The sequence below is a fragment of the Dermochelys coriacea genome, chromosome 13, assembly GCF_009764565.3.
Source record: "Dermochelys coriacea isolate rDerCor1 chromosome 13, rDerCor1.pri.v4, whole genome shotgun sequence".
NCBI classification, from domain to species: Eukaryota; Metazoa; Chordata; order Testudines; family Dermochelyidae; genus Dermochelys; species Dermochelys coriacea.
In genome coordinates, this window is record NC_050080.1 from 14179078 (window position 1) to 14206603 (window position 27526).

The 27526-nt window shown below is 41.5% G+C and overlaps 1 protein-coding gene across 6 annotated transcripts in view; it reads right to left on the reverse strand.

The window, feature by feature from the left end:
- DOK5 (docking protein 5) overlaps positions 1 to 27526 on the reverse strand; it is an 87866-nt gene that overhangs the window by 41574 nt on the left and 18766 nt on the right. The window lies entirely within an intron of this gene.

Below are 27526 nucleotides of genomic sequence, written 5' to 3' on the forward strand. Positions count from 1 at the left end.
AAGAAAGAAAATGAGGGTTTTGAAGACAGGGGGAAAAAAATCATCACTAGCCTGATTTCAGAATGCAATGGCATGAAGAAAAAGCTTCGGAACAAAATACTTGTCTGATCATTTCCTTTAATGCTAGGCCCTAGAGGGAAAAGGATGCAAATCATGGACTTGCTAATGCAAGATCGTTTCTGTTCCCAGGGGATCAATACTACAGAGTGAACAGTTGAATGATTTTTATTTAGACATATTGTATTATTGTAATGGGAGTAATTAAAATAGATATAGGATTCAGTCTTGCTACATGCACTTCAGATAGCAACTTTGTAAAATCTTGGTCAGAGCAGACAGGCAGGTATGGAGCTTTCCGTAACAAAGACAGGAAACAACACTCTGTTTCTGAAGGGATTGGAAAAGTTACTGGGCAACACAAAGGCAAAAATCATTCAATTATCCTGGAATCCAGAACCAAAAGGTTGGTCCCAATGAAGTCAATGGGAATTTTACCAACATTTGGCCATTAATCATTACCATACTCACTGTATTCACCTGATTTTTTTTTTGACCTCTTCTTCTGCTTAACAGAACACCAGGGAAGTTGAAGGAGTATTTCATAAAGCCCCCATAAACCCAGTCTTTACCCACCTGTCTCTCCAACTACTCCTCTAGTCCCCTTAATCTGTTCATCTCTAAATATAATTGTGCCACTTTCTGATTATCATTAATTGTACTATGGTAGCATCTGTGAGCCAACCAAAATTTCCACACTTTTCAGAAACTTTCAGAAAAGCGTGGCTAAATTAAAAAGTGTTCACAGAAAAAGTGATAAAAGGTTTAGAAAACTTGACTTTTGAGGAAAGGTTAAAAAACTGGGCATGTTTAGTCCAGTCTTGAGAAACGATGACTGAGCAGGGGACCCGATGAAGAGTCTTCAGATGTATTAAGCAACTAAATATCAAGCCCTAAAATTGTGACACCCTCAAAATGCATTCACAAGACCATTTCTAATTGTATGATTCACAGACAAAACTGGACTCACAAAAAACGTTTAAAAGAAGAAGACAAGGAATGTTGACATTAAAGAATCATCATGTTTTCCATACCTCCCCCTCCCCTTTCTAGTAGATTAAATGTAGTACAGACTAACATATTTACTCATAACACTGAAATAGAAAATAAAGAATTATTAACAATAAGATTAAGAGCTTTGATAGCTGTATTTTAATTTGTAATTATGTATAAATGAATTAAACACTTAGGTCAGGGTTTTGGTCAGCATATGCGTGGTTTTGGCAATTCTTTTACATAGGATTGCTAATCTTCTTAAAATGTTATTGCTAACAGAAAAACAACATGTGTTGGAAGATGCAAGTAAAAAGAAACAAAATGATAAATAAATAAAACAAACAAACAAAAAACTTTTTTCTAGGAAAACCCAGGGCACAGTGACACAAAAACAATCTGAGCCACAAACTGCAAACAGGAAAAATACAGAAGATGGGTACCTGAAGCTTGCACATGTGTAATGTATGGGTTACCTAAAATCCAAAGGGTTGATGTGCTAAAAGTCAATGGGATAAAGATTAAATAATCTGTAATGTAGAAATGTATAAGAAACCCAAGCGAGCACGGTCCCAAACAGGAGAAACATCAGACCAGAAACTGAACAGGGAAGTTGTGGAATTCCCATCATTGGTGGTTTTTAAAAACAGGTTGGACAAACCTGTCAGGGATGGTCTAGGTTTACTTGGTCCTGCCTCAGTGCAGGGGGCCTGACCTGATGACCATCTGAGGTCCCTTCCAGCCCCGCTTTCTAGGAGTCTAAACTATTGTGGCCCCATCCTGCAAAGTACTGTACAAACATAGACTATTAAATAGTCCCTGGCCCAGAGAGTTTATAATCTAAATTTTAGAGACAAGATGGCAAATGGTAAGAAAGGGGGATTTAAACACAAGCAGAGTGAAAAAATGTGGTGGGCTGAGAGCATCATGTTAGTGCCATGGGTTTTCTACACTTCAGGGCAGTGTTCTGTTAGGATGGGGATTAGCTAAATGGAAAGACATGGGAAGGGAGGGACAGGAGAGAGAAAGAGCAGAGAAGACAGAATGAAGGATGGAAGAATTGTTCAGTGGTTAGGTCACTAAGCTAGGATTTGGGAGAGCCAGACTCAACTCCCTGCTCTGCCACCAACAGTCTGTCATTGGGCAAGTCACTTAGGAAACTAAGGCACTGACAGTCTATCTGTAGAATGGGAACAGCAGCATTTCCCTACCTCAGATGAGTGTGATGAAGATAACTGTATTTAAGATTATTGTAAGGTGCTCAGGTATGGGAGCCATGTAAGTGCCTTAAACAGAAAGAAAGTGGAGTGAGGTGCCGGCTTTGGGATGGGGAAAAGTAGTTCTGGTTCCTTACAGCTGTTGCTTCCCATACAACTGCGTTCTAAACCCCCTTCAGTCTGAGGGCTGTTCTAAACTTAACACTTAAATTGAGCTAGCTATGGTGCTCAGGAGTGTCTACACTACAGAGCTATAGAAACACCACTGCAGTGCAGTAGCTGTGCCGCTGTAGCATCTGTAGTGTTGACAGCTTGATTCTCCCTTGTCCACTATCAAAATCCTCTCAGAGGTCTTTAGTTACTCCATTATATCCAGACTCCAAATCCTCTATTCTTTTCTCCCACTCTTTGAACCCTCTGTTGCTTCCAAAGAAGGTGAGCAACACATGTTTTGACTTCTTATCCTTCCCTCTGTCACTGCATCCTCTTCTTGTTTTCCTCCAACCTCAGATTTCTCCTTCAGTATCTCTTTAGGTCAGGTCAGTGTCTTCCTTCTCCTCAGCCACTGTGCTTGAGGGTTTACAGAGGCCCCACCTTCTCTTCTTTACATACAATCTCTCTCATACAGTCACATAGCTTGAACTACCATCTTTATGCTAGTATTCTTTCATATCTATTTTTCCCATCCAATCCTGAACCTCAGTCTGTGTCTCTAACATTTTCCCCTGGTGTCTGGCGCAGAGCTCAATCTGAAATTGCCTAAGGCAGAAGCCATTGGCAAGACTAGCCATCCAGGGCTTCTTGTATCCAGAGAGACCAGAACTACCTGGACCTCTTCCCCACTCCTGCTCTTTCCTTCTGAGATCTCCCTATTCCCCATTCTGTCACTATTAACATCCTTCCCGTCTTTCAGACCTGGTATCATCTGGGATGCCATCTTCAAGCCTTATTCTCTCCCCCCCCCCCCACATATATTCAGGTTGTATCTAAATATTCCTTCACACCATTTGTAACATCCATCCTACTTTCACTCTAGACAACTCAAAACTCCTGTCCACACCAACAACATTTCCTGTCTTGATTATTGTAACCCCCTCCTCTCTAGCCTCCTACCACCTATCTTACCCCTGCATACCTGGCACAAATGATGTGGCAGTTTTGGGCGCACAACCAATGCATAAATCAGCATTTTAGAGGAAGTATGAGTTAAATTGTAATGAATTAACAGTGTCCATCACTTAAAAATGCAGAGGAATGCCAGCAATTGCAGCATTCTTGAGGTGAAATTGTTTTCAGCAGCTAGGCAAATACAAGCAGAGTTACAGACTTAGAGGATCCAGAAGCTAGATGAACAATTTCTTCCTTATTAAAATAGCCATTAGATAAACAATAAAGGTTAAGTGTGATTATTTGAATCTGGAAAGTTAACAGACAGAAGGGAAAATGTATTTATTTTTTGAGTGTAACAGCTGGGAAGGCATTCATTTTTAAGTCAGTAATATTAATTTTTTTATACATTTATAAATCTTGCTTTGAGTCTGATGCTCTGACATCATGTATGTATAATTTGTACACAGAATACCCATTGGTGTGCATGGCACTTTACAGAAAACAACCTTTTACTATTTATAAATATAATCATTGGGTTTATCTAGTGCAGTGTTCTACCTCCAGCATGGACAATAACTAGTGCTTCAAAAAGGTACAGAGCAGGACACCGTTCCTGCTCCTTTGTCTGGTTCTACCTGGGGGAGGATAACCCTGGTGCAGGCACTGCAAAAGACAGCTATAAGACTGCCTTCTAAGGGTGCTCCTGCACGCCCCAGCATAAGGGGAGTGGGACCAGGAGCAGTAAGGTGTGCTGGGTGCTGGACTGTAGCAAAGCCAAGAGATTCTGGGCAGCTCTGCAGCTTATAGGCTGCTTTATCTGAGAGGCCCTCAGGGCTACCTACCAGGGAACACAGCAACTTTGGGCCAGGAGGGTGTGAAAGAGGCTTAATCACCCTCCGCCTAGGCGGCAAGTCCTGCACTTCACCTCTTAAAAGTGCAGCGCAATTTCACTCCAGGTGTCCTTGTGTGGTCCACTTCATGGCACTGTGTGTGCTCTCTGAGGTGCATTATCGGATAAGGCGGGGAGGAGTGCCTTTCTCAAATACATCTCACCAGTGGAGACATGATGCCACATTACATGGATCACTGATCTGCTGTGTGTCAGAGGAGATTTTCTTGTCTTCATGTGATCCAATACAATGGGCACATAGCTCTTGATTTTGTGTCTCACTCATTCTACCATTGGGAGTTATGGACACATTTAGAGAGAGTACTGTATCTGATTATGGAAACTCCCCAACTATTCTAGAGCGTGTGGATTCAGATTCAAGCAGTAAAAATACTGCATTGTGAAAATGAGTGCGTTTCAGAAACCTTTTGGATCCACTTATTGTTACTCAGTTCTCAACATCCACTATATAAATTACAGCTATTATGCATTGCTACTGATAGATATGCAATGGATCGTTGGGAAAATGAAAATATTTGAAGACACGAATCACTTTCTCACGATGCTTCCAAGCAAACAGCCTCAGAGAAGGATAGTCTTGAGCTTAAGGTGCCAGTTTAAGAATTGAGAGCGCCAGGGTTTCTTGCCAGCTCAGCCACAAGTTTCCCATGTTATCCGGGGAAAGTCATCCGTGTACCTTAGTTTCTTCATCTGTAAAAAACTGAATGATAAAATATTCCTATCTCACAGAAGTGTTTTGAGGATAAATTTGTTCATGAGGTGATCAGGCAGTAAGATGATGAGCACCATTACATTTTTAAAATGAAATGTTTGTGTGCATTAGATATACACTTGTAACAAAACGATCCATTTACTGTGCAATTACACAGACTTCAAAACTATAGCAAAGTACTTCTAAGTAATCTTCAGAGCCTGTCAGGTTTCACCCTAAGTCTAACTAAGGAAACAAGTTTCACAAAGGATACAGCTCAAACGCAATAAGAATTAATGGGCCAAATTCACCACTGTTATTTGCATTCTAGACTTGCCTAACACTGAAAGTAGCCATATATACCAGCAGAAAATCTGACCCATCATCTTCTTGGGTCAAATCTTGCTTTTGACTTTTATGCTTTTGATACAGCAGGATGCTGATTGCAAAGAACAATGGAAGAAAAAAGCCTAGAGTTATTTATTATCTTAGTGCTCTTGCCTGAGTACCATAGGCTTTACTAGTTAAACGTAAGAATAGTTACTTACAGCCTAGATCTGGTGTCACATTGCAATGAGAACACTTACTTTGTGCTGCTTTCTACTTGAAAGAGTCTCAGATGTTGATTATACTTTATATCTGGGAATGTTTGAGTTGGTTTCTGGATGAGAGCAGGAGGTTACTAAGTTATTTTCTACAATACTTAGTTTGAAATACTATCTTGAGAGTTTATGAGACACATGCTAACCAAGTCATTAAGCTGTCAATTTATTTAGGATAACACTCCTAATATCAAACATTAAGCAGACATCTTTATGATATTTTAAAAAGGTTAGGAAGAAATATAAAAGTACTACTGAAGATAATGTCTTCTAGTTTCCTTTGATCTAAGTTTGAATTAAAGACTAGTGATTGAATATACAAAGTAAAGCCTGAATTCATGGAAGTAAAATGTAGGATGTAGAACACCTTAGTGTAGAAAAATTCATAACTGGATCCATATGTAGTTTATGACCAACAAATGTCTATCTGCATTAAACCTAACAAAATACAATAGCAGGTAATGAAGACAAGAACTAGAGGCCATGTTATGAAAAAAGAATATACAGAAAACTCAGGCAGAACTATTTCATGAGGTGGATTAGGATTTTAGATTGTAATCTCTTTGGAGCAGGACTGTCTTTTTTACTTTTTGTACAGTGCCTAGCACAACAGGATCCTGGTCCATACACTATGGTAATACAAATAATAAAGAAAACATTGATGGAGAACATCACCAAACCAAATAATGTTAATCACATTTAAGAAACAAAGGGCATTCAATTTATGCACTCTGCCTGAGTGAATTATCTGACATCTCTGATGGAAACACTAACTTGGGGCTTGATCCAGAGCCTGTTGAAGACAATGGGAACTTTTCCATCAGAGAAACTTTGAAAACCAGTTTCATGACTGGCCAGGCTACAGTGTGAAAGTTCCATTTCTTTCTCCTTGGTGAAACCCCCGGCCCCTTGGTTCACTCTACTTTCCTGTAAGCTAACCACCCTCCCCTCCTCCCTTCGCTCACCGCTTGCAGAGGCAGAGGCAATAAAGTCATTGTCGCTTCACATTCATGCATTCTTTATTAATTCATCACACAAATAGGGGGATAACTACCAAAGTAGCCCAGGAGGGATGGTAGAGGAGGGAAGGACAAGGCCACACAGCACTTTAAAAGTTTAAAGCTTTAAAAACTTATTGAATGCCAGCCTTCTGTTGCTTGGGCAATCATCTGGGGTGGAGTGGCTGGGTGGCCAGAGGCCCCCAATCACGTTCTTGGGCGTCTGGGTGAGGAGGCTATGGAACTTCGGGAGGAGGGCGGTTGGTTACACAGGGGCTGTAGCGGCGATCTGTGTTCCTGCTGCCTTTCCTGCAGCTCAACCATATGCTGGAGAATATTAGTTTGATCCTCCAGCAGCCTCAGCATTGAATCCTGCCTCCTCTCATCATGCTGCCGCCACCTTTCTGCTTCAGCCCGCCACCTCTCCTCCCAGTCATTTTGTGCTTTCCTGCACTCTGACATTGTCTGCCTCCATGCATTTGTCTGTGCTCTGTCAGTGTGGGAGGACAGCATGAGCTCGGAGAACATTTCATCGCGAGTGCTTTTTTTTTTGCCTTCCAATCTTCGCTAGCCTCTGGGAAGGAGAAGATCCTGTGATCCTTGAAACACATGCAGCTGGTGGAGAAAAAAAAAAAGGGACAGTGGTATTTAAAAAGACACATTTTATAGAACAATGGGTACACTCTTTCACAGTAAACCTTGCTGTTAACATTACATACATAGCACATGTGCTTTTGTTCCAAGATCGCATTTTGCCTCCCCCAGCGCGTAGCTAGCCCCTCCCCAATGCTCCCTCCTCGTGGCTAACAGCGGGGAACATTTCTATTCAGCCACAGGCAAACAGCCCAGCAGGAACGGGCACCTTTGAATGTCCCCTTCAGAAAAGCACCCTATTTCAACGGATTTTGTTTGAACGCCAGAAAACATGCACTGCAATGCTTTGTTCTACAATGATTCCCGGGTACGTGCTACTGGCCTGGAGTGGTAAAAGTGTCCTACCATGGTGGATAGGATAAGTCTGCCCTCCCCAGAAACCTTTTGCAAAGGCTTTGGGAGTATATCCAGGAGAGCCACGAGTGCCAGGCAAATTAATCATTAAACATGCTTGCTTCTAAACCATGTATAGTATTTTAAAAAGGTACACTCACCAGAGGTCCCTTCTCCACCTGGCGGGTCCGGAAGGCAGCCTTGGGTGGGTTCAGGGGGTACTGGCTCCAGGTCCAGGGTGAGAAAAAGTTCCTGGCTGTCGGGAAAACCGGTTTCTCCACTTGCTTGCTGTGAGCTATCATCATCTTCCTTGTCCCCAAAACCTGCTTCCATGTTGCCTCCATCTCCATTGAAGGAGTCAAACAACACGGCTGGGGTAGTGGTGGCTGAACCCCCTAAAATGGCATGCAGCTCATCATAGAAGCGGCATGTTTTGGGTTCTGACTGGGAGCGGCCGTTTGCCTCTCTGGTTTTCTGGTAGGCTTGCCTCAGTTCCTTAAGTTTCACACGGCACTGCTTCAGGTCCCTGTTATGGCCTCTGTCCTTCATGCCCTGGGAGATTTTGACAAATGTTTTGGCATTTCGAAAACTGGAACGTAGTTCTGATAGCACTGATTCCTCTCCCCATACAGTGATCAGATCCCGTACTTCCCATTCAGTCCATGCTGGAGCTCTTTTGCAATTCTGGGACTCCATCATGGTCACCTCTGCTGATGAGCTCTGCATGGTCACCGGCAGCTTGCCATGCTGGCCAAACAGGAAATTGAAATTCAAAAGTTCGTGGGCCTTTTTCTGTCTATCTGGTCAGTGCATCTGAGTTGAGAGTGCTGTCCAGAGCGGTCACAACGGAGCACTCTGGGACAGCTCCCCGAGACCAATACCGTCTAATTGCGTCCACAGTACCCCAAATTTGACCCAGCAAGGCCGATTTCAGTGCTAATCCCCTTGTTGGGGGTGGAGTAAGGAAATCGATTTTAAGAGCCCTTTGAGTCGAAAAAAGGGCTTCATCGTGTGGACGGGTGCAGGGTTAAATTGATTTAATGCTGCTAAATTCGACCTAGTATAGACCAGGGCTTAGAGAGAGAGAGAGAAAAAATGAGTCTGCTCTACAGCCTTAGCTAACAGCCAGTTGGCTTTTAGCTCGTGCAGTAGAGGCTCCAGAGGTCCCTGGTTCGATTCCACCTGCCAATGACCAGGGTCTGTCGGCATTACAGTAGTACACACGTTCTCAAACTTAATTGCACTGTGACCCCCTTCTGACAACAAAAGTTACTACACGACCCGAGGAGGGGGGACCAAAGTCTGAACTCACCTAAGCCCCGCTGCCCTGGGGGTGGGGGCCAAAGCCCAAGGGCTTCAGCCCCAGGCAGGGGGCCTGTAACGTGAGCCCCGGCACCCAGGGCTGAAGCCCTTGGGCTTTAGCTTCAGCTGTGGGCAGTAGGGATCGGGCTTTGGCCCCAGATCCCAGCAAGTCTAATCAAGTCCTGGCAACCCCATTAAAATGAGGTTGTGACCCATTTTGGGGTCCTGACCCATAGTTTGAGAACCGCAGAAGTAGTAGATTGTAGCAATTCTGGCAGGTGGTGCCAACATTTGACCATTGAAGGGTCTGATAGAGAAAAAAAGTATAATGTAAGTAATATTTACTTGGCACAAGACATGTTTACTCTGTGGAAATCCTCAATATGCCAAGTGACCAAAGTTATGAGAAATGTGGGTAGATCAAAAGATTTGGAAGAAAAATAATTTAGAAAGGAGCAAGCTATAAATACCTTGACAGACAGATCAATAAATCCATGTTCACCACTTCACTTTCTTTGCATCCGAACAGGAAGCAGGAAAAGAAATGAGGACACGGAAAACTAACAGTGCACTGATGGCTCCCTAAGTGCCGATTCAGAGAAATAATTTATCTAATGCTTAAATTAAAATGGAACAACACTTTTATATTGATTCAGACACATGGTAGCTACTATAGCAAAAGCTTTACACCGCTAAGAAGAAATCTTGAAGTCAAATGGCAAGAATTAGTTATGGGTGAAGAGTTCAAACAATGCCTGAACAGATACCATTGGGACAGAAGACTTCTGAGGCACCTGGAATTCCTCCCAGCTCAATGTTTGACTAGACCATTAAGAACCAGAGGAAAAAAAAAATAGATGACATTCAAGAAGTGAGTCAAAAAGGAATTTGATGAGATAGTAGCAAAATCACTAGAGATTTCATGGACAGAGCTGTGAAAATCAGTACAAGGGAAGGAAAAAAGAATCAAATTTCCTGGGTATGCTGAATATGAGAGTTTCAATCCTGCTTTGGTATTTTTTGTTATTTTCATGAAGGATATGAGCCAAACAAACTCAAAGGTAGAATATAGCATTAAAACAGTCAGCATCAGTTCATCCAGATTAAAACTATTTTTTTAAAATAATCATATGATTCTTAATTTCAGCAAGTAAATGCTACTTATTGTCAGGTTTACGGGTATGATCCAGTAAGGTGCTGAGCCCTCTGCCCCCAATCTAGCAAAGCACTAAGCAAATTACAATTACAAAACAGAGATCAGACCTCAAACCACACTTATAAAACACTACCATGTACTACACACGCTGCAGTTCACACCTTCATGGTCATACATGGCAAGCAAGATTAGCCTGCAATCAGTAACAAGCAGAGTTGGGTGGGGAAACTGGATTCCCATCCTGCAAAAATCTTTGCTAACTCAATTTTTTTCTCATTCTGAGTTGGCATGAACCAGAGACCTTTGTAATTTTTCAAGGTCCCTGTGATCCACTCATGCCAGAATAGCCTGTAGTCCAGTGGTTAGCCCACTCAAGTGGGATGTTGGAAACCCAAGTTCAAGTACTTATTCTACCTAACTCAGAGCAAGGACTTGAACCTGGATTTCCCAGGTGAGTACCCTAACCACCTGGCTATTTGTGGGGGAAAGGAAGACAGTCAGTCTATCCGACTCTCTCCTTTCCCTCCCCACAAACAAATTCAAGCCTGGACCAGAAAAATCCTTCCCAATGAAAGCTCACAGAAATCATCAGTTTTAACTCAGCACTTTCTAATGAAACCTTTTCCCTCCCCCCCCCCCAGAAAAAATTCCCAGCCAGTTTGTGTGACCAGACTTTATGAAATGAGCAGACTTGGTCAAAGTAAGAATGTGCTATGCAAATTTTAAAACAGACAATTTAAATTGTTCACTTTGGGACATCATTGCCACAGGCTAAGAACTAACAAAAACAGCTGCTGAAAGGCAATTAATTATGTACATTAATGGATTAACAAATTAATCTGCAGCTAACAAGGTTCTATCACTTCACTAATCAAATGGTAATATTGTTAAACAGTACTTTGTTGGAATTTACATTTCATAAACTAGGAATGGTGGATAACATGGTCACATGGAGTGATAGTGAGCAAGCAACTGGCTGGGTCCCTTAATTATTTATTTATAGGCTAACACTTTAATGTTTTGTTGCATAATGTAGTCTGCAGCAAACTCTGTGATTGGTTAATCCAGGCCAGGATTCAAACAGACCCTGTTTCTCAGTCTGAGCTGAGAGTCAATTTTCTGGAGTCCCTGTGTCCCTAGCAGCCTTGGTATAAAAATTTGGCAGACCCTGGGGTAACAAGAAAATCTGCATAAAATGGCATTCTTAACACTCCTACATTGGTATATATTAATATGAATCTAAATAGCCAAAGTATGTTGGTTCCCACGAGCACTAGTTCATTAATATAGACAGCCACCAAACAAAATGGGACTAACATGTTGTGACCCTAAGGCCATCCTAATGCCAGAGAGCAGAGGCTCCCTGATATCAGGAAGTGAGTTTCAGTTGGGCTGACCAGCTCAGTGTACCTCAATTCATTAATGTTATAATCTAACAGATGTCACGTAAGGTATCCTTGGAAAACCAACACACTGATCATTACAGTACACACACCCCACAAGAATATTAAACACCCAAAGGGCTGTACAAATGCAAAGGAAACATGGAATTAAAATGTGTCTGAACCAGACAAGTCTGGGGATTGGATAAACAAGTTTTTTCCTCCAGACACAGCCAAGGCCAATGCCTCCATTCAGGTATAATCCCAGACAACTGGCAATCAGTCAAGTGGCCATTCATTGGCATACCGGAGACTGCAGGGACAAATCAATTTGCATTGTAAAAAGCACGAGTGGGGAAGAAACGGAGGAGAAAGTAAGCCGGTATGCCCTGGTAAGGCATACCGGCAAGAGCCAGTGCGCCGTACCGGGGAGGATTGGCTTCCCCAGGCGCAATTTAAAGGGCCTGAGGTCCCAGCAGCGGCTGGAGCCCCCAGCCCTTTAAATTGCTGCCAGAGCCCCGCTGCCAGAGCCCTGGGGTAGCAGCAGCGGGGCTGGGGCGGAGATTTAAAGGGCCCAGGGCTGAAGAGGCTGAGCCCTGGGCCCTTTAAATCATCCCCGGAGCCCTGCTGCTGCTTCCCCAGAGCTCCGGCAGGCTCCGGGGACAATTTAAAGGGCCCAGGGCGGTAGTGGTGGCCGGAGCCCTGTCCCTGGAGCCCTGCAGCCAGAGACCTGGGGAAGTGGTGGCAGGGCTCTGGGGATGATGTAAAGGGCCCAGGCCACCGCTACTGCCAAGGGCCCTTTAATCCACTGCCAGAGCCCCCGGCTGCCACTGTTACCCTGGGAAGGGGGAAGGAGGCACTTGCTGGTACAAAGTGGGCTGGGGCTGGCTCTGAGCCCTCTCAGCCCCACCCCTTCCGGTCAAGGCCCTGCCCCTTCCAGGGGCCAGATCCGACCCCAGCCCAGCCCTGTACCGGTAAGTCCCTAGACTTGCTTTCACTCCTGGGAAGAAACCAGCATGGAACCTTCTCCAGACTCCTTGGCAATTTTCCTCAGAGCAGGGGCACTGGACTTTAAGGATACATTTCAAACGTTCACTGGACTATAAAAATGTGGGGTTCTTTGCCTCTCTCTTTCATTGAGGACGACAAAGGAACTGAGCACTTTGGACTTTGAAAGAGATCCTGACCAAGGAGGTGGTCTGCCATCTTGCTAGAATAAAGTGAGGTGAGAATCTTACCTTGAACCAAGAATGTAGTTTTATTAAGTCTTAGTCACTGGAAAGCATTTTTAAACTTTGATTTGCTTGTAACCATCTCTGACTTTGTGCCTTACACTTGAACTCACTTAAAATCCTCTCTGTTATTAAACTTGTTTTACTTTGAATCTAAACCAACCCATTACTGTGGTTGAACTGAAGTTATTAACACCAGGTAACACAACAAACTGCTGTATCTGCCTTTTGAAAGAAGCAACAGACCTCATTACTTCCCTAAGTGTTCCAACAGAGGGCTGGTGGACATTTCAGGACTTATGGTTTTGGGGGAAATTCAAGGAGTGTGGGTGTGTTGTGGTCACTTGGCTAGTATTAACCAAGGCTGGTGAGGACCAGAGTATGGCTGTGGGGTAACAAGCAGGCTGCTGGAGTCAGAGTTGCAGAACCGGGGCTGCTTATCATACACACACTTACTGCATGCTTGTATGCTGGCTGGGAGCATCCAGACAGGGAGCTACAGCAGCAGGGCATTTTAAGGCACTCAGGGTTACAGGACAAGTTGTAACACAACAAGCCACTACTCTGGGTTGCACCCCAAAAAACCAACATGTGTATGTAAGACTCACCAGTTATCTTCCAATAACAGTGCCAGGACAGCCTAGTTCCTCTTCTCAAAAGATAGGAAAAGAGGGAACATACATGTTTTCCAAGCACAGTCCCATAGCCTATGTATTGGTTTCCATATATAGCTTGTGCTAGTGCTCAAATACAATGACAGTCAATATATCATAAATAGGATACCTAGTCTGTCTCGTTAGGAGATAGATATATTGTTTTTACCCCCCTCACACTGTTGTCACATTGGACTTTGGGACCATATGAGTGAAACAGTGTAATCTTACTACAGAATTGAATAATGTGTGCAGAAGGGTGATTTCTCCCCCTTAATATCACTACACCCGAATGTAACATCATTTACCTTGTAGACCCTAAAATAAGATGCTAATTAGAACATTAAATAGCTATTAGCCTTTACATGCATTTACAGCATGTTAGTACTGAAAAGCAAAATAGTTGCCTTTTGTATGTAGATTGTCCAATCTAGCCTGCTTCCTAAAACAGATGATGATCAAAATTCTCTGTTGTCTATTTCCATTTTATCAAAGATAAAAATTCATCAGTTCAGTGAGGCCAAACATACAAACAAGTGGACACCTAATTAATGCCTCTCTTACACTATTAATGTTATTGATGATGTCTACCTTACCAGTTCCTCTCAAATCACATTGAATACAGAGAATTAGTACCAAGGAATAGGCTCTAACTGGCAGATGTTAAGCAAAACTCAAAATATTGATTTAAAAAAAATCAGTAACCACCAGTTTTAACTCTGGAGAAGATTACTGGCATAAAAGAGTAAATCCTGCCTCCTAGCATCCTTTGTGGCTATGCTGTGCAACTGGAGATTCTTACAGAGCAAAATTAATCCGAATTAACTAAAGGCATGACTTTAATGTGGATTAGTTAAACCACATTAGACCTTTCTGCTTTCATTCAGAATTACAGTGGTCTTAATTCGGTTTAGCTACTTCACATTGGAAGTAAAGCCATTTTAATTCTGAATAAAAGGCGTCCACACAGGGATTCAATACAGTTTAACTAATTCATTTTAAATATTAATTTATTCACTTTAAATATTCATTTTTGTGAGGGTCCCTGTGTATAAGCCTTAAGAAATGTGCCCCGCACCATGCATAGATACCACAAATGTTACTGAGTCTCATGGGCTGCAGTCACAGTTGGGGGAGCAATTCCATTGCCGCTTCATAACTACAGTATAGGAATGAGACTATTATCTGTTCCCCAATCTCTGATATATCCCTGCACTCAGACTATGCGCATTGAACATGATCGGATCCTACATACTCAGCTCACATGAAAACTCCTTGCATCCAAAACCATTTGCAGAGCCATCCATGTAACTCACATAGAATACAAAGGAAAATGCAAAATGCTAATTTTACTGGGTTCCGACATAGTTTCATTGAGCATATTCCATCCAACAGTATAGCTGAGGAACTTGTTCTTGGATTCAGATTCAGATAGGGATGCCACATGAACAGATGGCTACAAAGAACCTACTGTGGAATTGCTTCTTGGAGACATTAAATGAGTCAGCACTTTCAGTCAACTGTAGTAGCATTGTGAGTATGGAAGCCTCTTTTTACAACCACCACAGTTTAAACCTGCACACAAATTCCTGGCTCCACCACAGGCATACTGGATGATCTTGGGCAAGTCACTGCCTTCTCTGTGCCTCAGTTTCCCCATATGTAAAAATGAAGATAATTACACTTACCTCCTTTGGAAAGTGCTTTGAGAGCTACTGATGAAAAGCACTGTAAATATATTATTAAAAGTGCAGAACCTAAATGTTTTGTAACTGCTTAAAAAAAAAAAATCACACACACACACACACACACACACACACACACACACACACGGAAGATCCAGCTGCCAACTACAGAGTCAATCAAAACATGGATAGAGAGACATGGTAGGTTGGAAAATACATTGGCCAATCTAATTTGTGAACTGGAATCCAATAAAGTGACCCAGATTGATATTAAGTAGTTCTTTCATAAACAGTATATTTACAGCCATTTCCAAAATGCCATCAGTAAGACTTCTAACATGGCAAGTGTTAGTGTATTGGGACTTCTGCCATTGAATTCAGTTGGTGAAAGATTAAGTGCTAAACTTTCAAAATCAAACATCTATTTGCTTTGCATGTGTGTAACCTCCTGGAATTTAAAATTAAATTTAAATATGCAGCCTCTGACTTCTGTTTGTCCACCTGGGGTTGTACACAGACAAAATTTGGCTTCTGATGGACCAAGATAACTGTCTGCCTGCTTTGTGAGTGCAGTAACATTTTGGATACAGTCATTTAGGGATAAATCATTAACAGTGCACACTTAAGTATACTTGACTTATGAGTACTGGGCATCTGTTAAAGCACATTTTTGAGAATTCAGCCCAAGACACCATAATCTGCACCTGCAAATAACTGCAGAATATCTCACACCCAGCATTACAATAATATCGGTACTGAACACCGAATATAAATATAAACATGTCTGTTTCAAAGAAAAAACTGAATCTGATCGGTTTAAACAAAGATGCAAATAGTTAGCATTTTTGGCATCAGTTAGAAGGACTCTTCCTATGATCAACAGGAATTACCAATGACATCACTTAACTGATTTGAGGCCTGATCTACCTATGATGAGGGCTGAGAAGCTTTGGCTTCTCATTAATATACTGCACCTTAATTTGAACACAAAGCACTGGATTCTCAGTTGGTGCAAATGAATCTAGTTCCATTGGCTCTGATTTACACCAGCTGAAAACCTGGCTCAAATTTCTCAAGAAATAGATTGAGCCAATACATCCTCAATTCTCCCTAGACATGTTCTATAAAATTGCTATGATTTAAACGTACTGCACCTCTTTGGGTCTTCTTTGCTTAGACCATAAGCAATTGGAGGCATGGGCCATCTTTTGGTCTTGTGTTTGTACAGCACCTAGTACAATGGGGTTCTGGTCCATGACTAGGATTTCTAGGCAGCATGCAATACAAATTAATTTACGTTTAAATGTTTCATCTTCGAAAAGGACCTGACTGCATTATGTTTTCAGTTCCTGAACAAGACAGTCAATACGGAAATGGAAAATTTCTTTGTGCTATTTGCAAAATATGATAGGCAATATCCTCAGCTGGTGTAAATCTGTGCAACTCCATGGGCTAGATCCCCACCTACACTGATTTACATTATCTGACAATCAGTCTCCATGTGTTTTCCCCTCATTAATATTTTTCACAATAAAATCCCAAACACAAAAGCATTACAACACATCTAGTTAGACAGGTTGCTCAAATTATTTACGGCAGGGGCTTAATTGCTTTAAAAAAAATAAATACCTAGCAGGACTTGAAATTTTATTCTGATCAAAAGCAATGAATTTTTCCTTTGACTATATAGTAGACAGAATCCCAATTAATGCTGGTGCTTTGACTTCTATTTTTGTCTTTTAGTGCTCATTCACATATCAGTGCAGTAAGAGATTCCTCTTCACTTAAAGCATTCTGAGCATCTTCTAATGGGTTACAAATTGTGATAGGAAAACTGGTGGAGCTATCACCACAGAATGCTGACAATGTCAAATATGAAGACTGGGACACTGTAATACAAGATTGAGCTCTTTTAGAGGAAATGTCCCCTAGATTGAGAACGCAGGATGGTCTCCTTTTAACTGAACACAGTCAATCACTCCTTTTTTTACATTACAAACTGATATGAATGCTTGTTGTTTATCACTGCACTTCTATAGGAAGAGATGATTACAGGCAGGCAGATATTGGAGAAATTTATTCTTGCACTGTTGGGCACAGCAGCCATAAGATTTGTTATTTAAAAAGATATGTATACAGTGCTGTGTGAAGTTTATGTGGTCCTTTAGGATGAAACACACTATACAAATGTAAAATACAATTATTACTAAATAAAAAAGTAGCCTGTATTACACAGCTGCAAACAAATTTCAGCTGCAATTTGGGTTGTTTAGCATGACACTACTATTACCCTCCCATTGAAGGGGAAAAAAGATATTGTTATTGTATCATCAGAAATAGACTGTTACAGACCTAACAAACAATGCATGCAAATGCAGATTGGTTCACTGATTTAGCAAAGGGAGTGTTGACACTGTACTTTATTTATAAAATGTAACTGCACTTGGCAGCACAGAGGACTTTATTTTCCTGTAATACCTATTTAATGTTACTGTGTTATGAGCATAAATGATATATTACATTATTCATAGTGATCAGGCTGTAATGACCATATGAATCAGCTTTGTTTTACAGAAGACTACGTACATTTCTTCTCCTTCCCTGGGAGAACAAACAAATGTATACAAAATCAAAATAAATCTCATGAGAAGCTCACTTCCTGTGTGTCTTCAGACCAAAACGGTGAGGATAAATTAGTGTAATCTGTGGTTTGCTAGTAAAGAAAGAAAGAACAATCTTACATAATATATCTGTAGATCTCAGCTGGCATAAATGAAAATTGCTCTGTACTGCACAGTTTCCAGTGGGAATCTAAAGCCTCTGTCTTTCAACAGACATGTCAGTAGGAATTCAGATCAATAAAACAGAGGTGTGTGTCTCCAACGGACAATAAATGGAAGCGTTTTGCATTGTACCACTAGATAGGTCTGTAATGTCTTTTTTGATCACATTATAACACATAACATCCATGGGGAAAGCCTTCTAACCCAAGATCTCAAAGTGAAACATTGTATCAGGTGTAGAACAGGAGAAACTATTACCTAGTAGTTAAAAATAGCTTAATTTATAGCATTTGATATTGGAATACAGCTAGGCCAAGATAATTCTTTGTGAATGTTTAGTACCAGAGCTAGTGACATTTTTTTCAAAGAAATAGGGTGTTGAATATTTTTCCTGAAAAAAAAAAACAAAACCCTGTCATACGTGTTTTTTCAAAGAAATTTCAAAACTTTTTTTAAATTTCAAGTTTTGTGGGGAAATTTTCAGCATTTTTGTATTGAAGTATGGATAATTTTCACTTTTGTTTTAATTTTTTTTTTCTTCCCTCCCTAACCTACCCCCAAGAGAGGAGGTGGAAAAATTAAAAATGAGATTTCCCCCCCCCTTACTTTCTCTCACACACATTTCCCCCCCCCCCAGTGGAAAGTAGGGGGAAGCACTGCAAATAAGACTCTGGGATTTGTCTCACCAAGATGAAATAAAATTAAGTGACTTGATTTTAAAAAGGGAAAAATCATATCAAAACGGCTTCATTTTGATGAGGGGAGGATTCCCATTTTTTAATTTTTCTACTAACACCAAAAATGATGATTTTTTAAATGGGGAAGGAACATTTTTGATCAATTCTATTTGGCACCCTTCAAAGGAATCCAAAAGGATCTGATCAAAACTCCACATTTCCATTCTCAGGAAACTGACATTCCAATTTGAAATAAACAAAAACAATTTTCTGAACTTCTACTGAAATGAAAAATTCTGAAGTTTCAGTTTCAGAAAAAATTGTTTCAGAATTTCAAAATTTTGTTTTGAATTTTATTTGATGTTTATATTTATTATTTTATATTACTTCATGACATGTCAGTAATAGTGCCTGTTATGACATGTAAATTCCATATGGTTCAAATACTTAATATATATTTTTTAAAATCAATAAGAGAACCTGCTTCTTCAGGTGTTGGCAGCTGCTAGTTAGTATGAATTGCATTACTGATTTTAAAAACAGAACATTTTAGCTATTCTGTCGGAATGACATGCCAGTAGCAGAAGAGCATATTATAGAATCATAGAAATGTAGGGCTAGAAGGGATCTTGAGAGGTCATTAAATCCAGCCCCCTGCAAAGAGGCAGGGCCAAGCAAACCTTGTCCATCACTGACAGGTGTTTGTCCAACCTGTTCTTAAAATCCCTCCAATGATGGGGATGCCATAACCTCTCTTGGAAGTCTATTCCAGTGCTTGACTATCCTTGACATTAAAAAGGTTTTCCTAATATCTAACCTAAATCTCCCTTACTGCAGATTAAGCCCATTACATCTTGTCCTACCACCAGTGGACACAAAAAGCAATTGATCCATGTCTTCTCTATAACAGCCTTTAACATATATGAAGACTTATTAGGTCCCCCTTCAGTCTCAGAATCATGCCCAGTTTTTGAAACCTTTCCTCATAGGTCAGGTTCTCTAAGCTTTTAATCATGTTTATTGCTCTTCTCTGAGCATTCTCCAATTGGTCCACATCTTTTCTAATGTGCTGTGTCCACTTTTGGGCACTAATCTCCAGCTGAGGCCTCACTAGTGCCTACAAGAGCAGGACAGTAACCTCCCATTCAACACTTCTGTTAAATACACCCCAGAATTATATTAAACCTTTTTTGCAACTGCATCATATTGTTGACTCATTCAATTTGTGATCCATTGCAACTCCCAGATCCTTTTCAGATTTTTCCTTCCTAAGTGTAGTACTTTGAACTTATCTTCACTGAATTTCATCTTGTTGATCTCAGATCAATTCTCTGATTTCTCAACATTGTTTTGAATTCCAATCTTGTCCTCAAAAATGCTTACAATCCTTTCCAGCTTGATACTATCCTCAAATTTTATAAAACATCTGCTTCACTCCATTATCCAAGTCTTTAATGAAAAAATTGACTAGTGCTGGACCCAGGACTGACTCCTTCAGGACTCCACTAGATACACCCTTTCAGTTTGACAGCAAACCACTGAAAACTAGATTAATAGATACTAAGGTCAGAAGGGACCATTCTGATCATCTAGTCAGACCTCCTGCACAGCGCAGGCCACAGAATCTCACCCACCCACTCCTATGAAAAACCTCACCCATGTCTGAGCTATTGAAGTCCTTAAATCATGGTTCAAAGACTTCAAGGAGCAGAGAAGCCTCCCTCAAGTCAACCATGCCCCATGCTACAGAGGAAGAAGAAAAACCTCCAGGGCCTCTCCAATCTGCCCTGGAGGAAAATTCCTTCCCGACCCCAAATATGGCAATCAGCTAAACCCTGAGCATATGGGCAAGATTCACCAGCCAGATACCCAGGAAAGAATTTTCTATAGTAACTCAGATCCCATCCATCTAATATCCCATCTCAGGGGATTTGGCCTATTTACCCTGAATATTTAAAGATCAATTACTTACCAAAATCCCATTATCCCATCATACCATCTCCTCCATAAACTTATTGAGTAGAATCTTAAAGCCAGATAGATCTTTTGCCCCCACTGCTTCCCTTGGAAGGCTATTCCAAAACTTCACTCCTCTGATGGTTAGAAACCTTCGTCTAATTTCAAGTCTAAACTTCCTGGTGGCCAGTTTATACCCGTTTGTTCTTGTGTCCACATTGGTGCTGAGCTGAAATAATTCCTCTCCCTCTCCTGTATTTATCCCTCTGATATATTTATAGAGAGCAATCTTATCTCCCCTCAACCTTCTTTTAGTTAGGCTAAACAAGCCAAGCTCCTTAAGTCTCCTTTCATAAGACAAGTTTTCCATTCCTCGGATCATCCTAGTAGCCCTTCTCTGTACCTGCTCCAGTTTGAATTCATCCTTCTTAAACATGGGAGACCAGAACTGCACACAGTATTCTAGGTGAGGTCTCACCAGTGCCTTGTATAACGGTACTAAAACCTCCTTATCCCTACTGGAAATGCCTCTCCTGATGCATCCCAAAACCGCATTAGTTTTTTTCACAGCCATATCACATTGGCAGCTCATAGTCATCCTATGATCAACCAATACTCCAAGGTCCTTCTCCTCTTCCGTTACTTCTAATTGATGCGTCCCCAACTTATAACTAAAATTCTTGTTATTAATCCCTAAATGCATAACCTTACACTTCTCACTATTAAATTTCATCCTATTACTATTACTCCAGTTTACAAGGTCATCCAGATCCTCCTGTATAATATCCTGATCCTTCTCTGAATTGGCAATATCTCCCAGCTTTGTATCATCTGCAAACTTTATTAGCACACTCCCACTTTTTGTGCCAAGGTCAGTAATAAAAAGATTAAATAAGATTGGTCCCAAAAACGATCCCTGAGGAACTCCACTGGTAACCTCCCTCCAGCCTGACAGTTCGCCTTTCAGTAGGACCCGTTGCAGTCTCCCCTTTAACCAATTCCTTATCCACCTTTTGATGTTCATATTGATCCCCATCTTCTCCAATTTAACTAATAATTCCCCATGTGGCACGGTATCAAATGCCTTACTGAAATCTAGGTAAATTAGATCCACTGTGTTTCCTTTATCTAAAAAATCTGTTACTTTCTCAAAAAAGGAGATCAGGTTGGTTTGGCACGATCTACCTTTTGTAAAACCATGTTGTATTTTGTCCCATTTACCATTGACTTCAATGTCCTTAACTAATTTCTCCTTCAAAATTTTTTCCAGGACCTTGCATACTACAGATGTCAAACTAACTGGCCTGTAGTTACCTGGATCACTTTTTTTCCTATCTTAAAAATAGGAGCTATATTAGCAATTAGCCAATCATTCGGTACTATTCCTGAGTTTACAGATTCATTAAAAATTCTTGCTAATGGGCTTGCAATGTCAGGTGCCAATTCCTTTAATATTCTTGGATGAAGATTATCTGGGCCCCCCGATTTAGTCCCACTCAACTACTTTGAGTATGTAGTCTTTCAACCAATTGTGCACATGCTCTATAATTTTTTTTCCTCGACCAGATTTCCCCACATTATGGACATATCGTGAAGCCATGTAAAAAAACAAAAAAAAAATGAGAACTTAAAAAATTTGGAAATAAAATTCCTTTCTTAAATCAATTTTTTCATTTTACATAAATGTCATTTGTATATGACATTTGGTGTAGTCTCATGCATTCCAAAAGGATTAAAAAAGTTGATCAGAAACACTTTTTAAGACCCAAGAATAAATCATCGCTGGCAGGATTGGCATAGCAGGATCCAAAACGTAGTGAACTCATTCAAAGGCAGAAAAATGATTCCAACCTTCCCTTCAGTTTGGAGACAAATTTTAAAAAGGGTACCTGGGAGCTCCCAAGAGCCCCTTGCAGCACATCACTTCAAAAATGTTAAGAAAACAATTTAAAAGCAAAATATCCCCTTGGAATTGTTGTTGATGCACAAAACAGTTGGAAGATATATTTAATTGTAAAGACACCTCAAATGAATGCTTCCAAACAGTCACTGGAGGGCACCTTCATTTGGTTATAACCAGCTTAATCTCTTATTATCCAGGCTGACGGGCGTATAGGGCTGACAAAAGGAAAGAAAGTCTTAAGGGTTATGGTAATGAAATGCAGGACATCTGGTTTCTTTCTCTGCTACAGAGTCCTTGTGAGGCCCTGGGTAAGACACTAAGTCATGATCATGCACTGAGCTCCGTTACAGGACTGAGTCCATAATCTCTTTGCACTTTAGCTTCCCGATCTACAAAACAGAGATAATACATACTTCCTTACTTCACACGGGTATTGAATTCAGTAGGGCCAGTGAGATGTTCAGACTGTACAAGTGTCATAGGAGATCCTTTAATTAAATAAATAAATCTACTGTCCAGGATGCAGACTGAAGAGAAGAGCAATGCTTTGGACTGGTATGGCGGGGAGCAGTCATTATCCAAGAACACAAGCCAGATATGTTGTTTTATTGAATCAAGCCATTAATATAGGCTGTTTACTGGCAAGGTACCAAAAAAAAAAAAAATTAAGGACCAACTCACAAGTAGATTGGCATGCAATTTGTGTTTGAATGGACTAGTTAATTGTGAATAAAGCTGTGACCATCTATGACTGCAAATATCTGACAGCTTGTTTGATTAGAGGGAAGCTGGGGGAGGGTGGGGAGAAGAGATGTGTCCATGCCACTGTTAATAATTCATGGATCCCAATAGTTAACACATGGGATGCAGGCCACAAATCTATTGGCACCTAATTATGAGTGATCAACAGGATGCATGACAATCATAGGGTGTGCAAAAAGCTTTTCTTCTTAAAGCAATGGGAAAACAATTTTATTTCAATTTCCCAAGTCTAGCTGCTTATAAAGGTAAATATAAATATAAATTCAGGCCACAACATTTGGCTCTCAAGTTCAACACCCTAAAGTTAGTGTGTGTGGATCAGAGATTGTTTTAGCCAACATGGCCCAGAGCCATTTGCAAAATTCACTCAGATCTGGATTTGGACTGCTATCTTGACTAAAAATAGGGTGACCACTTTTGAAAAAGGCAAAAGCGGGACATATGCAGGGGCCTGTGACAGTCCCCCCCCCCCCCAAGGCCCTGCGCCCTGACCAGGCAGGAAGCCTGGGCCACTGCAGAAAGCCTGGACCCTCCACCTGCCCTGGGCTGGGGGCCGGGTGCCTGACAGCAGTTCCTGGCCTGTGTCCCTGCCCCCCCCGGGACTCAGAGCCCACCTTAGCCCCCACCAGGAAGAGGGTGGTGCTGCCCCCTGAGGCTTTGGAAGCACAGAATGGCACCACAGGGAATATGGGACAAATGCTGTCCCAGAGTCATTCAGCTCGGGACCAGGACTTGAACTCTGTATTTCAGGACTGTACGACCCAATTCGGGACAGGTGGTCACCCTAACTAAAAAAAAGGTACAACCAAATAATTGAACATACTTGCAGTTCAATATTAAGAATGTTCAAGAGATCAAGTAACCAAGCTCAGCCAAAGCAATACATACAGGAAAGAAAGAGTTGATACATCACCAATCCTTCCCAGGAAGTGAACTCTCGCAGTGTGTTCAGTTCACCTCACACAGAAGATGCGCTTCCCAAATGACCCTTAGACTAGGGATTTTTTACAATACACACAGCACTGTTCACAATCACCAAGATTAAACTAGCTAGCTAGATTGTGCTGGCTTTGACTTTGAGGCCTCCTGGAACTTTCGTCTGCTCTCATTTTGAATATTAAATTCTAAACATTAAGGGGCACAAAGAATCTCTAATACAAAGCATTCATATCTCTTACTTTATTTCCACACTGTACCTTGGCCTAGGAAAATACAGAAACTGTCAAAAGCTAGATGGACAAGTGCTGAGCGATACGTGCCCCGGGGGGTATCATGCCTCAGCAAAAGTGATCGAGAATAAGTATAGTACAATTTAGCCTGATGACCCATCACATAAATATTTTATTAATACCATGTGCATAGTACATATTCATGTGGTCTGTGTATATAAACCTATAGGCATTGGTATAACACCTAACACTATCAGCATTCAAGGATGTTGATTTCATGGGAAACGGGATCTAGGTTGATTTCAGACCTTTAATTAAAGTTAGTACTAATTTTCCTTATTGCAGTGTATTTCCTTAGACAGTGAGGTGCCATGGACAGGACATTGGTCAATGTCCTGAAAGTCAATACACTAATACTCTTTTCTCATCTCTGCCAATCACCTGGTACATGACCTTGGACAAGTCACTTTACCAATCTCCACCTTCCAGTCTGATAAATTCTAACAATATTTATGCTCACTGAAAGTTGCTTCAAGATCCATAGATGACAAATGCTATAGGAGAGCTAATTATTAAACACATGATGAGTATAATGGTCCACTTTTAAAGTCCAATCCTGTTTCTGCTGAAATCACTGGATGGTTTGCCATTAACTTCAGCAGGGGGCAGGAGCAGACCTCCCAAAGCAAACACATTGCCAACTACTTCCTTTCACTTTTCTGTTTTTCCAATTCAGACTTATCACAGCTGTGCAGTGAGTCATGACTCTCTCTCTCTCTCTCTCACACACACACTTGTATTTATGACCGATTGAAATCAAGGGAAGATATTTATTTTTTATGAAATAGCAAATAATGCCATCAAGTGTGTCACAGCAAGCTGATCCCAAACATTTTGCTTTTTTAAAAAGTGACAGAATTATAGTCCATTAAATCATACTAACAAGCACTTCAGCTCTGCCTTACAGCAAATAAAATCAGAATGGTAATTGAGATCACTTGGCTTGAAGTACTGGACATACTAATGGATTGTGGCACAGCTCTGTTGCCAAGCAGAGCCCACAACTATCAAAATGTATTTCCCTTTTCTAGCACTTTGATGTAATGACATAAGAATTATAGCCCCCTCTGGGCTCTAAATTACAAAGTAATCAAAGAGTTGTTCAAGGGGAACCAAGACACACAGTAGAGCCCAAGTGTGATTAAAGTGAGCTTGATCCTGCATCCCATGCATATACAAAAACTCCTGTGGAAATCAATGAGCCAGTGGGTCCATAAGGAATGACAGGGTAACATACTTATTAGCTCATAATCCTAGCATAAGGCCATATGTACAATAGAAACTTTGCTTGATGCAAGTTACGTTGGCATGAAGCTGCCAGAGTTACTATATTGCTTGTGTGCGTACATTCTTGAGCTTCTTGCATCAGTGTTGTCTGTTGTGAGTGTACAGGGAAATGGACCATGGATAGGTATCCCCAGTGTGCAACCCGTCACCATCCAGCACAGTATCTTTTGGAAAGTTTTAGCAAGGCATAGCGAGATAGAAACAAATCTAACTGGGAACAAGGGGTCAACTTCCCAGCATGCAACTGTCTCCATCACATGATGTCATCTATATCCCCTAATTTTGTATGTACTTTAAAAAAAATATCCCACAAACCCGCATAGCCCTCCTACTGTCTGCCATCTCTGACAGAAGCATGGAGCCTGCAGAGCTCCGCACAATTGTCATGAGCATTGCAAGCACAGGACTTGTGATCCTCTAGAATTTGCAGAGCCATAAGAAGAACTGGATCAGTGGGAGTTGTCATGATTTCTTGGAGGACAGATTGCTGTGGGACATAGTAAGAACCTATTCAAGGTTTATGTTGGTGTTCGTAGATGAGCTGCAGATGGCAGAGCAGTGGTTCCCAAACTAGGGGCGCTGCTTGTTCAGGGAAAGCCCCGGCGGACCAGGCTGATTTGATTACATGCTGCGTCCACAGCTTTGGCCGATCGTGGCTCCCACTGGCCATAGTTCACCGCTCCACGCCAATGGGGCTGCGGGAAGGATGGCCAGCACATCCCTTGGGCCACGATGCTTCCCACAGCCCACAATGGCCTAGAGCAGCAAACCGAGGCCAGTGGGAGCCACGATTGGCAAAAGCTGTGGACGTGGCAGGTAAACAAATCAGCCCGGTCCACTAGCGGTTTTCCCTGAACAAGTGGAACCCCTAGTTTGGGAACCACTGTGGTAGAGTGTCACTTCTGGGCCTGACAAAAAAAAAAAAAAAAAAAAAAAAAGAGCACAGGCTGTGGGACCACATTGTAATGCAGATTTGAGATGATAAACAGTGGCTGCAGAACTTTGTATGCACAAGGCCACATTCCTGGATCCGAGCTCACCCCAATCCTCCAGTACAGGGACACCAAAATGAGAGCTGCTCTGACAGTGGAGAAGTGGTGATTGCACTGTGGAAATGTGTAATGGTTGGATTGCTACCGGTCAGTGGGAAACCATTTCAGAGTTGGAAGAATCCACTGCAGGAGCTATCATCATGTAAGAGTGCAGAGCCATGAATAGTTTCCTGCTATGCACAACTGTGACTCTCAGCAATTTAGAGGACATAGTGTTTGGATTTGCAGCAATGGGTTCCTGAACTGCGGTGGAGCAATAGATTGCACATATATCCCTATTTTGGGACCAGACCACCTTGCCACAACAGGAAGGGCGACTTTTCTACAGCCAAACAAGCATTGGTGCATCAGAGGAGACACTTCACCAACACCAATGTTGGCTAGTCAGAGAAGGGCATGATGCTCACATCTTTAAGAACAGAAAGCTATAAGCGGGGACTTTCCTTTCCCAACTGGCAGATTACCAGTATTGATGCAATTAGGGATCCTGGGGGACCGAGCCTACCCATTGGTCCCCCAGCTCTTGAAGCCTTACACCAGCCACCTTGACAGCACCAAGGAAAGATTCAACTTCTGGCTCAGCAGGTGTAGAACAGATACTGTATGAAAAGCCCAAATATGGAAGTAACAAAGATCTAGTAATGTGTCCATTTCTACCATTGGCATCACAATTATAAGGAGAATTCAGTGCTGCCATAGTTTCCATTCCATTCTGCACTGTGATACCACCCTTGAGAGGTGGGGACACTCTAGTTAGAAGTCACATACCCTGGTGCATATTCTGTCCAAATAGATGCTCTGCTTCAACGCATACAAGCAATGATGGTATACTGTATTTATATAGCACCTGTGATGGGTTCCCCCTGGGGTGCCACCTGAACATGGAGTACCACTGAGCCCCA